Here is a 14963-nt window from a genome sequence, read left to right as displayed (position 1 = left end):
GGACATGGGAAATATCTGCTCGCTTCATCAGGTACCTCAGTGTACAGGAATGTAGGCCTTTCTCTACATGATTCCACATCCGAATCCTCTGCAGAAAGGTGCAAGGCTCACCTTTCTCTTTAGAATAACAAGCTGCGTTTCATTTACACGAAGCGGGAGTCATATCGCGTGCCCCAGCTGGATGACACAGAGCTGCCTTAAACGCAGTGTCTTAGAGACTCGGTTATGCGCTTTCAAACAGAAAACAGAACAACTCTGCCTCTGAACGCCTGGAGCGACGAAATTAAACTACCTCCGCGAGATGCTCTCCGTGGTCACTTCCAAATATCCTGTCTTCAGCAAGAATAAACTAGAAAAAAAAACGAGAAAAGAAGGGGACAGTAAACTAGAAAAATAAACCTATTGTATTGCTTGTACATTTTCTCACTTGGTCTTAATGACTCTCAGCAATAATGGTATCACCCATCCAAACTCCTCGCGCAGAAAAGGTCTCCTGGGAATTGTTGTGTTTTCGGGCCACGCCTCCAAAAGCTGCACGTGGTATGGCGTCGGTAAAAAACTACAATCCCCATCAGCTCCTCTCCCTCGTTCCTAGAGGGCTAAGAGGTGGACTACGTCACCGCTCGCCTCAGCTGTGAGTGACGCCCTCCTGAGCGCCTGGACAGAGACCAGGAGAACAACACGGAGAGGAGGAGCAGCAGCCTGGCGGAGAGAGGGAGCTGCTGCACGGTCGGCGGAGTAACGGAGTGGGCTGGGGGCGCGAGGACCTCCCATGGTGTCTGCAAGGTACCCGCGCTCTCTGGTCACTACTGCTGGGGATAGGAGGGGGCGGAGAGGGAGCTACGCCTCTGCGAGGACTGTGCGCTAGAGTGTGCGTGCGTGTGTGTATGCTGGGGGGGGGGGGTTCTGTCTGTATGTGTGTGTGTGTGTGTATGCGCGTGGGGGGGGGGGGGGGTGAGGGGGGTCTCTATGTGTGACGTGAAGAGCCTGCCGGAATCAGAGCGCAACTTTATGCGCGCGATCTGATCCCAGCAGACTGCTGCGTGCGTGCGCGTGCCAGTCTCTTGTCCTCTCCCTTTCAGTCCTTGAAAGCCAGAATGATGACAATAGTCTCGCTTTGCGACTGCAGGCCTTTGGCCTGCAGTTGCAGGTGCGAGACCTAAAAAGGGCTCTCCTCTGCTTCCAGCCAACTACAGGCCCTTCAGCCTTTTAGACGTACCCCAAAAACTATTTTCTCGCCTTCTCCTGGACCACCTTCTAGAGTGGATGGAGGATAACGCGATTCTTAGTCCCCTCCAGGCGGGCTTCAGGAAAAACACGTCCACAGTGGATCAGATTTTCCGCCTCGTTCTCCTCTACTGGAAAACAGTGAGGATCGAGGGGGGAAACTGTACATGGTGTTCGTGGACCTGAGGTCTGCATTCGACTTGGTTCCCCGCAAGAAACTATGGGAGGTCCTAAAAGAGCTGGGTGTTCCTTCTCAACTACTGCATGCTATAATTAGGCTCCATGAGGGCAATTTTGCCCAGGTTAGGTGTGGGAGGGATGGAGCGCTGTCCTCTAGGTTCCCAGTTCTCAGAGGGGTAAGACAGGGTTGCGTTCTTGCGCCAACCCTGTTTTGCCTATTTGTTAACAGTGTCATACTCCACCTTGACAATCTTAGGGACAATGACGCACCCCTGTTGGCAGGCAGGAGGGTACCGGCTATTATGTTTGCCGACGACACCCTCCTGCTTTCCAAATCCCCGATGGGGATTCAACGGATATTAGATGGGTTTGGCGTTTTCTGCAGGCAACATGGTCTGGAGATCAATACAGAAAAAACCAAATTCATGATATTTAACCCCTCATTTACAACTAGGCATAATCCAAAATGGGCTCTGCAAGGCTGGAAAGGGTAAAAACGTTTCAGTATCTGGGGGTAACTCTACACGAGAAATTATCATGGGGCCCTCAGATAGCTACATGTCGGTTAAAATTGTCCCAATTATCGGGCGCAATCCTGAAGGTCGCAAATACATCAACCTTTAAACCCATCAGTCCAGCCGTGGAGATGTATAAAACCCAAGCCAAAGCGGCCGCATCATATGGTAGTGAGTTGTGGGGTCACAAAGCTGGGGTAGAACTAGTCAGAGTAGAAAATAACTTCCTCAGACGCCTTCTGCTTCTTCCCCAAGGCACACTCTTGCTACCACTAAGACTAGATCTGGGGCTCCCCACAAAAGGGGATGAATTGGAACTATAAACGCTGAGGTTTTGGCACAGGCTCTGGTCCACTGGTGAACTTGCACATTACAGGGAAGACCTTAAGCATGTTATGAAGCTCAACCAGCGTGATAGAATCCCGTGGTTGACCTTTATTAAGAGAGAACTACATCGCCTGGGACTCCCTGAGTTAAGGTAGAACCCTGAAAGAGGCTGTCAAAGGGTCCCTCGTATAAGGCTGGTGGAAATATTCAAGGAGAAAAGTCTAGTCTCTCTGGTGTGTGCACCTAATAACGGCACCCTGACCGAACATTTCCTAGATTCCAAAAATTCTTATCATTTTGAAGGTTTTATGGACATCATATTTCCCATTTTAGCAAGGAAATTGTTCATTCAATGGAGGCTAGGCACCCTGCCCCTGAAAACTTTTACTTGCAAATGGACAACGCGGGATGAAAAAACCTGTCCTGGGTGCAATAGCCATGATGAGGAAGAAATTCACGTTCTGTTCTTTTGCCCGGCCTACACCAGACCGAGGAAATATTGGCTAGTGCCTCTGTGTAGGAACTTGGGCACAAGAAATTACTTACATTCATATAGAATACTGAAGACAAGTACCCTGCCCCACATTGTCTTTGCAGTTGCAAAGTTTATAATGGCCATGTGGCAGATAAGGGGGAAAATACCAAAAGACTGAATACTGATATGAATTGTAATGAAATTGTACTCGTGTCTAGACTCTTTAGGAAAATGAACTATCTATGGAATGTACCATGTCATGTTTTTATTGTATGTGGATGTCTTTTAAATGTCTTTTAAATGTTTTAATGTTTTTAATTAATCTTTTATGGTCTCAATGGCCGAAATAAAGAATTTTTGGATTGGATTGGATTGTATGCAAATTCAGGAGTGAGTGTTCAAACTGTGTAAATAGCCATCTGTCTGTTTAAAGATAAGTGTGCATCTCTATATATGGACTCAGGAGAGAGTGAATTGTTATTGTGTGTCATAACTATCATGCGTGTGTTTCAGGAATTTGTAGTGTTGGCAGTCTTAGCTCTTATTGTTTACAATGATGTGCATGTGAGTACGTGAATAGAATATAAGTTTCTTATTGTTAAAAAGTTCAAATTTCTTCAGTAGCCACAAACTGTTAAGAATGAAAAACAAGCCTTTGCATAGCCAATAGGTCTCGCCTTTGGGTTCTTATAAGTGTTTAGTTATCCAGCACAATATCCTTGGTGCAACAACATCAAATGTTGCATGGCTAAACACTTATAAGGTCCCAAAGGCGAGACCTATTGGCTATGCCAATGCTTGTTTTGAGTGAGTGGCTCGTGCAGGTATGCCACTGTGAGGCAGAGATGCTGCGAGTGCTTTTACAGGAGCCCCTGTGACATTGCGCCTCTTCGAAATGTATCTTGGGTGTGGTGTAATACTTCTAGCCCCTATTCCCGTCTTCTCGCACCCAATGCATCCTTAAATGTCCCATGTACAGCCGGGGTTGACACTCCTATTACCCCTGCCCTCCAGTTCCACTTTATCTGTCACGGGTGGTGGTGGTAGTGGTGGTGGTGGTGTACATGGTGGTGGTGGACGTGGTGGTGGTGGACGTGGTGGTGGTGGACGTGGTGGTGGTGGACGTGGTGGTGGTGGACGTGGTGGTGGTGGTGGATGTGGTGGTGATGTTGGATGTGGTGGTGGTGGATGTGGTGGTGGTGGTGGTGAATGTGGTGGTGGGGGATGTGGTAGTGGTGGTATACGTGGTGGTGGACATGGATGTAGTGGTGGTGGATGTGGTGGTGGTGCTGGACATGGTGGTGGTGGTTGTGGTGGATGTGGTGGTGGTGGTGGTGGACGTGATGGTGGACATGGTGGTGGTGGTGGATGTGGTGGTGGACGTGGTGGTGGAGGTGGTGGTGGTGGACGTGGTGGTGGTGGTGGACGTGGTGGTGGATATTGTGGTGGTGGACATGGTGGTGGTGGATGTGGTGGTGGACGTGGTGGTGGTGGATGACTATTGGGTAGGAGGGTGCTGGCAGAATGCGTAAGGAGTGGAGGATCTCGAAGGGGGCACATGGGAGAGCAGAAAAAGGCTGAATATTAGAAACAAAAAAACGGCGAGTAGATAGAACACAAAACAGATTTAACAAGGTGGTCCCTTCTTATAGCGCATGTGAATGTTCCTTAGCACCCAGTTTTTAATAAACAGGGGGACCATGGGGAGATTAATTGATTAATCATGCATGATGATCGCGTGCGATTAATCGATTAATCACGCATGATAATCGCGTGCGGAAGCTGGTGTTACAACATTTAGTAATCTAAATGTCAACAAATTATATACAAGGCTACATCTCACGGGAGGTCAGCCGCGGCCGGTAGTGGGTGTAACTGCAGGGCAGTGACGTGGGGGGGGGAGGGGCAGGGTAGGGGGTAGTAATGTATGGATTACGGACTTTAACACTTAAGTAAACATATTAATAAATAAAACGAATTTTGTTGTGTGCACTGCATCACCAAATGCGATGCAGTGCGTGCAACAAAATTTGTTTTATTTATTTATATGTTTACTTACCTGTTAAAGTCCGTAATCCATACATTACTACCCCCCACCCCGACCCTCCCCCTCCCCACGTCACCGCCCTCCGGTTACACTTACTACCGGCCGTGGCTGCGGGAGGTGAGGGAAAACCACTGCTTTCACTTTTCAAGTAAGCAGCGGTGCGGCCACGTTAATTACAAACAGCGCGCCGCTGCTCGCTCCTGCAAGGTGGATGCCGCCACAAGCAAGAGTGCAATTGCTTGAAAAGTGAAGATCGATTGTTAAAGGCCCTCATCTAGAGCAGAGCATGCGCGCTGCCTAGGCGAGACCTTAAAGAAAATGTTCATGTGCAAGCCATGTCCGCCAGCTTCTGTAACTAAAGATGCTGCTGGAGCAGGCAGTTTGCCTTATAGCTCTACATTGGTTGAAAGTACTTTAATTAAACAAAGAAAAGCCACCAAATGGCCAAAAAAGCCTCCAGGCCATAAAAACTGATGACCAATTATCCAAACGTTTTAGAATTACAAGAGCCGGGAAATGTTTTATAGGAAATACAGATTTAATTAGGAGTGAAAAACCATCTCTTATAAGTTCTGAACCATTTAACCGTTCTGTACAAAATGTCCCACAAAATTACATAAGAAATCATAATAGTGAGGAACATAATAGGGGAAATAAGGAAATCCCAACAATCAAGAATTGCACTACACTTCGCAGTCATATAAAGTACCCGGGACTCACATTTCAGAAAGAGGGGAAGGCATCACCACTACAGTCATTGTTCACATATATCTCTTAAACACACGTATTCAGACTTTCCACAACACATACATGTCCACCTATATCCCTCAACTATGTGTCTTTTGATACAAACCCTGCTGCACAACAGCTTCTAACCCATCTACTGCCTACAAAGTGGGAAATTTCTACATTATGCCGATGAACTTCTGCTTTTAAGTCATCTTTCAGATTTTTTCAGAATAAATAAATCCAATCAATTATTAAATACCTTATCATCTCTTCTGTTCTGGCCTCTGCTAAGCTCCCTTCCACTTGGCTACTTACATCTCCTATATTTTTTCTGTCCCCAGTCTGTCTTCTTCCTCACCTTTCCAGTAAAGTTGTACTGGACATAATGAGTTGACTAACACAAATATTTTATGCCCACTTTTCCTCTACTGTTTTTAGGTAAACATTTGATGACGTTTACTTTAAGTTCTTACTTTTTAAGATTTATAGCCTATTTTGGTATTTTTTACTCCAATGGCCCAGAGATTTAATTCTGGGCCATGGGATTACATTTGCCTACTCGTCTTCTAGTTATAATGTCATTATTCATCTAGTTGCCCATCCATCAAGTTGATCATTAGTCAAATTGCAATCACCTATTTCGCATTCTCCAAATATGTCATTTATCAATCTTGCCTAGTCCTACATCATACCTGTTACCTGTCCCCAAATGTAAGATAATATGCACCCAGACCAAAGGAATAGTTTGTACAACACTCATTTCAACTGAATTCATTCTGATGTTGTTTGTTAAGGCAATTGTGGTGGACAAATAATTGCATTACATACAAGTCATTTATTTTTCGTTCTGTGCCCTTTAGTGTGGATATTTCAGACAAAGGCCAGGGGGACCGTTTACAACCCTATGCAATGTCTGTATTCTACCTACTATTCCTCTGATGTTTTGCATTGTTGTGCATATGTAGCTACCTCTTGTTTTTTGGTTGAGCCTGGGCAGCGCATGCACTGCTCTGAGAGCCATGTTGTATTGGAGTATGTACTTGAAACCCCGCCCACTTTCCACCCATATGTGTCATTGTCTTGTGCCATTGTCCTTCGTAAATTCTGGCTTCTGATTCGTTATTAGGCTTATTAGTCCCTCAGTATCGCCTTGTCTTCATTTGTAACCTCTCATGAGGACTGTCCCTTTTACTTCGGTTGTCATATGGTATAACTTCTTTAGTCTGTAAGCACTATTTTCTTTAATTAGCTTCCCTTACTGCAGGAGGGTCTCTCATGCGCAGTTGTAACCACCAGCTTGCTTAACTCGTAGCAAACGGGGAGCTCATCAGGGGTCATGTGAGACAGAAGGGGGCAACAAAGTGATGCCTTTAAGGGATCAAAGATGCGTGATGTAAATTCCACTATGTCTAGCGTGTTTATTTTCAGAACGAACATCTATGTTAAACATGAATATGCTTTAGGTTTGCCCCTTCACTTACTTGCTAAAACCCATGACTTCACCAAAGGGCTTTTCTCCTCTTTTCTCAATTTGTTCCTCTGTGAAATGGATCCAAAAAAGAAAAAACTCTTTGGCTGCAAATGTCTCTTTGGACACTCTCCAGCAAACGCGAACCCAACAGGAAGGTATTGGAGCACTTTACTGAGCAGTTATCAAATTGGCAACTCACTGTGCTTTGCTCCTCAGCTCAGATTACCTGTAAAGGGTGTACTTTCACCCCTAGCTTAACGTTGCTCTCGCTCACTTGCTTTTCTCCCACTGCCCACCACATTGCTCTATCGTTTGCTTCCCTATGCCCTTCGTTCTCCTTCCCCTTTTCCCACTGCCCCATCATTTTTGCTTCCCCACAATCGCACCCTCAGGTTTGCTTCCCCGCACCTCCCAGTCTGTGTTCCTTCTGCTACCTTCTGTTTGCACCCAACCAACACACACTTTTAAAAAAGCATTTGGAATGCAGTAGGTCTCGCATTTGCGAGAGTTTAAACTTATGGCATTGTAAATGACAATGCCTTTTATTTATGTTTTAAAAACTAAAACATAAATAAAAGGCATTGTCATTTACCATGCCAATAGCTCAAACTCACTTAAATGCAAGGCCTATTGCATTGCAAATGCTTGTTTTCCTTGTTCACGCATGTCCAGTCCTCTGGAGCGGCCCGTATGTCTTGATTTAAAACCAGGAAATGAGTTTTTTTCACACACTAAGCTAAAAGTCTCACCCCTACTCTAAATGGAAAACTTTTTTTTGTATTTTTTAACATTGCCAGCAGAGAAGTGAAGCAAATTTCAAACTCTACTGTTTCGTGGTGAATCCCACATGCAGGAGAAACTAAATCTCAATAAAGTTAATAATAGAGAAACTGAGGTAATACGTCTTGCGGTCATGTACATTTGGACTAACATTACAAAATCAATGTTACTGCACTGATTTCCACATGTTAACCCATAATGCAAGACATGCTTTTAGCAGTTATGTGCTGAGAATTCCATGCAATATTACAGGATCCAGGAATACCGCTGTGCGGCAACACTACACTACTATTATAACCTTTTTGGCCAAAAATGGATGACTGGGCAACATCTAACAGGGGCCAAAGTCTGCCACATTCCCCTAAAAGATGCATATTCCTTACCATACTAACAGCCCAGTTCCACAAACCTATTAAGCGTACTCTCTGGCCCATTCGGAAGTTATTTCGAACCACTAAAAGCGTTGTGGTGCCATGCTGATAGCAGATTGTGCACTACATGCATGGTGAATAACAGTGACAGCACAGTCAGGTTGAAAGTTTAAGCTATTAGCATTGTAAATGACAATACCTTTTATTTATGTGTTAGTTTTCTAAACAGATTAATAAAAGGCATTGTCATTTACAATGTCAATAGCTTAAACTCTTGCAAATGGGAGACCTATTGCATTGCAAATGCTTGTTTCTATTATCGATTCTAGAGCCTATTAGTAATCTTTTGGTCCTATCAAAGTCAACAATGGACATAACACTCATACCTATCATATCAATTTTGTTACTTTGCATTTTTCACAGGCTAGTAGTGTATTTGACGACACATCTAACACAAAACATGAATGAATGCCCGGTCTGCCAAGCCCCTGGTTCGTCTGCTGTGTGTAGAGTGTGGTGAATCTGCATGTTTTTGCCAGCAGAACCTCCACTGGCTCTGCCGATTAATAGCCTTGAAAATAAAATTAATGGAGCGGATGCTCTGACATACGTTTCTCCTGATCAGGACTGCAAGGGAAAGCTCAGTGGTCCTTAACACAAATGCTCACGAATAAACCGTGCATGCAAGAAGAACGCTCCAGTGTTTCATTGGTATTTTTCTTGTTTTAGGGTAAAAAATTCCTGTTTTGGGAGTTTATTTTTGTAAAACAAAAAACTTTGCTGTGCGGTTACACTGAAGATGGCACCAGAACAGCATGTTGAGATCTATAAATATGGCTGGAGCAGCAAAGCACATCCCTCTGCTACCTTGACGAAATGTACAGCCTGCCAAACTTAAAATAAGCCCCTTAGTTGATCAACATAAACTGTGAATCATGGTCTAATGCACATCCTAGAGTGAAATTTCAGGAAGGCGTATTGTGATTGTTTTCCAAGCCAGGGGGGTTATACAAAGTCATTTTATTTAACTTTTCTCTTCTGTAGCAGGCTATCTGCACTAGCACCTGGACGCCTTCGGCCATTTGTTCGCGCTTTATAAATTGTTCATTTATTCCATCATGAGGTTTGTAAAAAGATATTTTTCTTTAGTTCTTACACTGAGGATCGGGATTGCTTACCTGAGCAGAACGTCAAGGGCTGCAAATGTAGGAATCTTCGGTTCCACAACCTAGAAGAGGAAAGAAGAGACATTTTTACAATACATGTGAAGTAGATACAGCATGTCATTTCGTTATGGTGTTTGAAATACCTTATTTTTAAATACTGTATAGATCATCAACTGTGTTCAAGCATTGCAATGTATATCGAATACTAGAATCGAGTTGTGAAAAAAAGTTTTTTATTTTTGTATGACAATAAACGGAATAAAGTCAATTACTCAGGGGTCTCCAAACCGGTCCTGGAGGGCCGGATCCATGCCAGATTTTGTGCATATCCCCATTGAGATACATGTAGTTATTTTAAAAATCTGGCATGGATCCGTCGCTCCAGGACCGGTTTGGAGACTATGCCATAGATCGAACAGAAGTTTAACTTAGTAGAAGATGTTTTACTAAGTAGAGGAAATCCAGGCTGAGCAGGGGTTTTAGTAGTTGGTTGTTGATCTCATTTCACCTCTTCCCTTTGTTTGCACTTAGATGCAAGGCGACAGAAAACCCCCAGTCCTGCCTTCACTAAATGCCTGTGCAATACTGCAGGCTGCAGTAGCATGTACACTGTGCTGATAAAAGTTTGACAAAAATAAATTCTTATGAGCGTCTCTCAGCGGCAGGTGCCATGACCTGGGCTCTCAGGTTCGCTTCAAGAACAAAACATTTCTCAAACTGCATGAGAAGAGCCAGCTAATAGAACACTACAATGTGTGCAGCCTTCTTCTACAGTAAGCTAATTACTACCCTGGGATGGGCGAACTATATTTGCAGTTTGCAATAGGTTTAGAGACTTCTGGGAACCCTGTGCATTAGCATTCACTTACTGACTTACTACTAGAAATACCATAAATATAATTGCTCTGCATAAAAATATCCGGAGTGATTTGGTTTTTATTGTCATGGTGGATGCTGATTTTCCGGAAATGAAAGCTTAAAGGCCTCTGATGAAATGATTAAAGACACTAATGTTGAATTGAATATTTGATGTTTAAAGCTCCATTTTCTTTTTTTGTTTATTTATGAAGTCTTTTTATGGAGCCTTGCTACCCGCCCATTGATGAGCTCAGAGTGTGTGAGTCTGGGAGGCGGGGCCAGCTAGTGAGTATAAAACCTGGACATCAGCGGTAGGTGGAACACAGAGAATGGATAGTAAGGATACCCGCCAGTGTGAGAATCTAAAGATGGTAAAGGCTTTGAGGTAGAAACGCAGGCCCAGTTGGAAGTCTGTCTTTCTGTCTTAGTAGACTTGATCCACACAGCGTTTAGGAAGTTCTTACAGGCCTGGTCTAGATCTGGATGAGATGAATGTGTGTTTTGCAGGGATATTGACCAATCCTCCAATCCTGCAATGCTCCTGTGCATTGATATTGATCCATTTGCCTTGTTGCTTTCCCTTCTCTCTTGCTCTTTTTAAGTAAGGCGCCTGTACTTATTGGCTGCATATATTAGTCTTACTAAGTTTAATTTGCATCACCTGATACCGCATACCAAAAACGAATATTTGGGTTCTGTGATCAGAGTGTAAACACCGATTCTATGTATATATGTATTAATATTACACAGTCAGCAAAAGTGATTGTGCAGTAATGGTTATGACTAACTTTACATTGAAAACATGAGTTTTGCTTTGCTTATTACTTTGACATTGGTTGATAAATCTGTCTGAAACTTTCCAATGAAATAGCATAAGTGTCTTAGTTTCAGCCTAATGAAGATACATCCGGCGGGGGTGCCTAAAACAACAGTGGGGGGTAAAAATTTGCATTTTCCATGTTACCTCCCTCAAGAAACTTTGCTCTCTGCTAAAAACCAGTGAACAAAAATGCAGCAAACGTGTCATGACACTAGACATTTACTCAGAGCTGTACCTTTGCTATATTTGGTTAAAAATTGGTCATTAGTTTCGAGATATTTTCATGATAAAAAAGTGCCAGATGGATTTTGAAAGGTAACATTTAGAGATATCCTGACTGAATCCATGGAGGATCATTTAACCTATTAAAAGCAAAAAGACACATGATTTTCCAAGGTAGCGCTATACATTTATGGGCTTCAACCTGCTAATCATCACAGAAAAAGATATGCTGCAACTTAAAGCTTTACTCCAAGCTTTCAATTACGAAAAAAGTGCATAAGGGACAGCATGAGCATGCCCTCACCCCCTGCTCCATGTGGGGCAGCCCTAAGGGACACCACTGACATTAACTTTAATTTGGAAAACTGTGGATTTTTTGTACAGAATTACCAGATCCTCTAGAGGACCTCTTGTATACCATAGATCTTCTGGAGGTCTCATGAGCTGCGAATCCTGAGCAGTTTCAATGTACAACTATAAAAAAGAAATCAAAATGGAGCACATCAATAACAGACAGCCAATACCCAGAGGTGGGGTTTGCCACATAAAGGGTTAAGGCATTAGCAGGGGTTGGATAAAGGACTGACTGTGACTAAACTCCTTTAAGGATAATCATAAGCAATGTGCATCAGGATTTGACTGCACAGGTGGTTGGGTGTTCAGGGTCTAGCCAGAGGCGAGCACTTGCAGCACGTGACAGAAGGCCTTCCGCTGCAGCGATTTGGCCCGCAGGGAACTTTGAATGTGTACAGTGGGTTTGGACACCACAAAGTGTATATCATCAAAAGCTAACTGCAGAATAACGAATGGTTCTCCATTATCAAGAAACTTTTTTAATGGTCAGTTGGGAATGTTTAGATTTTTATATAAATAAGATAGCATTAAACAAATTACTGAACTAAATTCGACCCACTAGTCGAACAAACTAAAAGAGATTTTAACAGAGGGGAAAAGCTGAGCCTAACATTTTGGGGAGTATAAATACAGTTAGAATGCCAGTGCTTGTTTGATTCGCATATATTTTGATTAACTTAGTCATTATCTATGTAAGTATATATACAAATGTACTGAAAAGGTGGCAGAGCACTGTTCAGGGGCAAACCCAAGTATAAAGTCAACAAGTGATCGAAGAGGTAGCTGGTTTGTGTATGATTAATGCGCTGTGTCCTTTAAAGGGTCGTGTCTCCAGACCTCTCCTAAATTGGAGACACGATGGGTTGGTCCTGATGGATACGGGATGTTGTTCCAGATTCTGGGTGCATTATGTTTTGACCATCTCTGTATGAACAAAAAAACATTTTTGACTTTCTTTTGGATTTAAGTTAACTGTTCACCTAACACCAGAATCCTAAATAAAAGAGAGTATTTCCATTCTAATAGTTGGTAAAATTCCACTAAAAAGTGTTTCTATTGCAATTGTACCTTATCAATTAATGTGCAGTCGGAAAGACCTCACTGTGTGTATATAAAAATGAAATATGGAAATAGGCAAGACGTGTCTTCAGTGTTCTTAAAACAAAGGTGGACAAGAACATGTGAATACCTCTTTAAATGGCCTTTGATATGTGAGAATAAATCATTGTTGTGAAATTTTGAGTAATACCCATCGAAAACTTTGAAAAGTTACTCTTTGAGAGCCAAACAGTGAATATAGTGCTCGACCCTTTAACAACCCCTACCATAATCCTAGATCATTGTCCATCTGTTCAGTGGCCTGACCTTCCCACCCTGTACCCAATGTTGTGCACAGCATGATTTCGCTTTACTTCGCTGCTCGGACTTCACACTAAAACATAGGACTACAGCTACCAGAAAGCATTGGATGAGAATCTGGGAAAAATGGTCGAAAACTGAGCTGGTGAGACAAACTGAGTGTGTCTCCCACTATTTATAGGCTAATTGAGATGTGGAGACACTACATAGTGCAATAATGCGTTGCAAGATTTAAGCACATAAAACACGCCTGTGTTTCATAAAGCAAGGGGTTGTTTGGTCCCAATTCTAAAGGACCTGTTGTCAAACGAGGTGATAGCATGTAGAATGCGGTTTTCATGAACTTCTAATTACTGGACTTGCCAAATTTACATGTTCTGCAAACCATGTCTCAAGTGACAGACCTTTCTCAGACTTCAGCTTACATTGATATTTCTACTGCTCTCAGAGTACAAATCTTATGATTCTTGGGTAGTTTCCTGAGGTTACAATCACCTACACACGTGTGGTAAGCACATTGCACACGGTATCTACACTTTTCATTGCCTCGCTCCAGAAGTTAAGATGGTAGAGCTAAACCACACCACGTGTGTATGTCCAGCCGCTCTCTAATGCGGCCAGTGCTGTGGTACCACTCTCAGCATTGATTCCATTGTCAGTGCTTGATAAAAATAAAATATGAATAGTTAAAATGCAGAGGTTACTGTGGCGGATATATAAAAATCCTTCATCTTCATGGGAACATGCAGCCTTTCAGGCAGGGAAGAATGCCTTACTTTAGCAAACATTCAATGGATTGTGTGAGGCTCATACTCTTTTCTAAGCATGCAAATATGACATAACATGGGATTATAAACTCCTTGTTTGGGTGTGTTTTGAGAGATACAGCATGATGAATATACCTCCAAAAATGTATTTGAGGCTTCAAAGGGCCATGTGGAGGATGGCGTCTATAGACATCCATCAACCCATGGCCTGGTGGAGCAGAGACCTGCGACTGCTAGAAAGAATCTGTGGTCCATGAGACCCCAGCACAGAACCCACCAGACCAAACCCAGGAGGCATCCTACTAGAGCTGCTCAGCCCTTGCCACAGCGTGTATGCGCATCCACCTCAAACACCAGCCAACCGTCATCTCTGCCTCCTCCAAGCCGCCCAGCCCCGCCACTGCTTCAACAGACTTACCCAACACATGCAGTGATTGGTGAAGGCTGCTGCCCTCATCCCATTTCCTACAATATGATGTCCCCCAAGGACATATTGGATCAGGAAACTCACGTTTTGGCATGCAAGTGTAGGCATAACAAACAATCCAGATTTTGGGCACACTTTATGTCCAGAATTTGCTTGCTTTTTCATGCTACGTAAAAGTGCAACAATCATGCATAATTCTAGTCTCTATATGCTGTATAATTTCCTGTGACACAGCCATCTCATCATTGTGATTGCAATTTTCTTCTGTCTATACCAATATGAACACGTTTAATTACTATATGTAACATATGAAAGGGAGAGCCAGTAGTGTATTCATCCACCCGGACACAAGGGAGTAGACAGAAAATTGAAATAGCCGGTACTTTAAACTAAACTTTTGATGAAACCGAATGAATAAAGCAAGTAAGTCTAGCATTCTTGGACTAGTGTCTGTCATCCTTTTATCCTCCCTTCCTTTCATCCTTTTACCCTTCCATCCTTTCACCCATCTGTTTTTCACCTTTCATCCATTCTTTTGCCCCTCCATATTGCTCCTTTCTATACATCTATCCACCATTTAGTTCCCAAGTCGATCATCCATCCTTTCACTGTTCCATTCATTCATCCTTTCACCCGTCAATCTTTTCACACATCCATTCTTTCATCTTTCTATCCATTGTTTCATCCATCCTTTCACCTATCCATCTTTTCCCCTTTCTATCCTTCTAGTTCACAAGTCAATCATCCATTCGTTCACGGTTCAATCCAGTCATCATTTCACCTTTCCAGTCTTTGATCAAGTCATCCTTTCACCTTTCAATCCTCCAATACATGATATCATACATCCAATGATCTTTTGTTCACACGT

At 43.0% G+C, this 14963-nt stretch overlaps 1 protein-coding gene across 1 annotated transcript in view; it reads right to left on the bottom strand.

Moving 5' to 3' along the window:
- Positions 1 to 14963, bottom strand: part of SHANK3 (SH3 and multiple ankyrin repeat domains 3) — a 2381185-nt gene that overhangs the window by 1945001 nt on the left and 421221 nt on the right. The window contains exon 2 of the mRNA XM_078677930.1: positions 9301 to 9350. The gene's annotated coding sequence lies outside the window, so the exon portion shown is untranslated. The remainder of the gene's footprint in view (positions 1 to 9300; positions 9351 to 14963) is intronic.

Source organism: Lissotriton helveticus, chromosome 1_1 (genome assembly GCF_964261635.1).
Source record: "Lissotriton helveticus chromosome 1_1, aLisHel1.1, whole genome shotgun sequence".
NCBI lineage: Eukaryota > Metazoa > Chordata > Amphibia > Caudata > Salamandridae > Lissotriton > Lissotriton helveticus.
The sequence above is the reverse complement of the archived record's forward strand: the minus strand, read 5'-3'. Positions and strand labels throughout refer to the sequence as shown.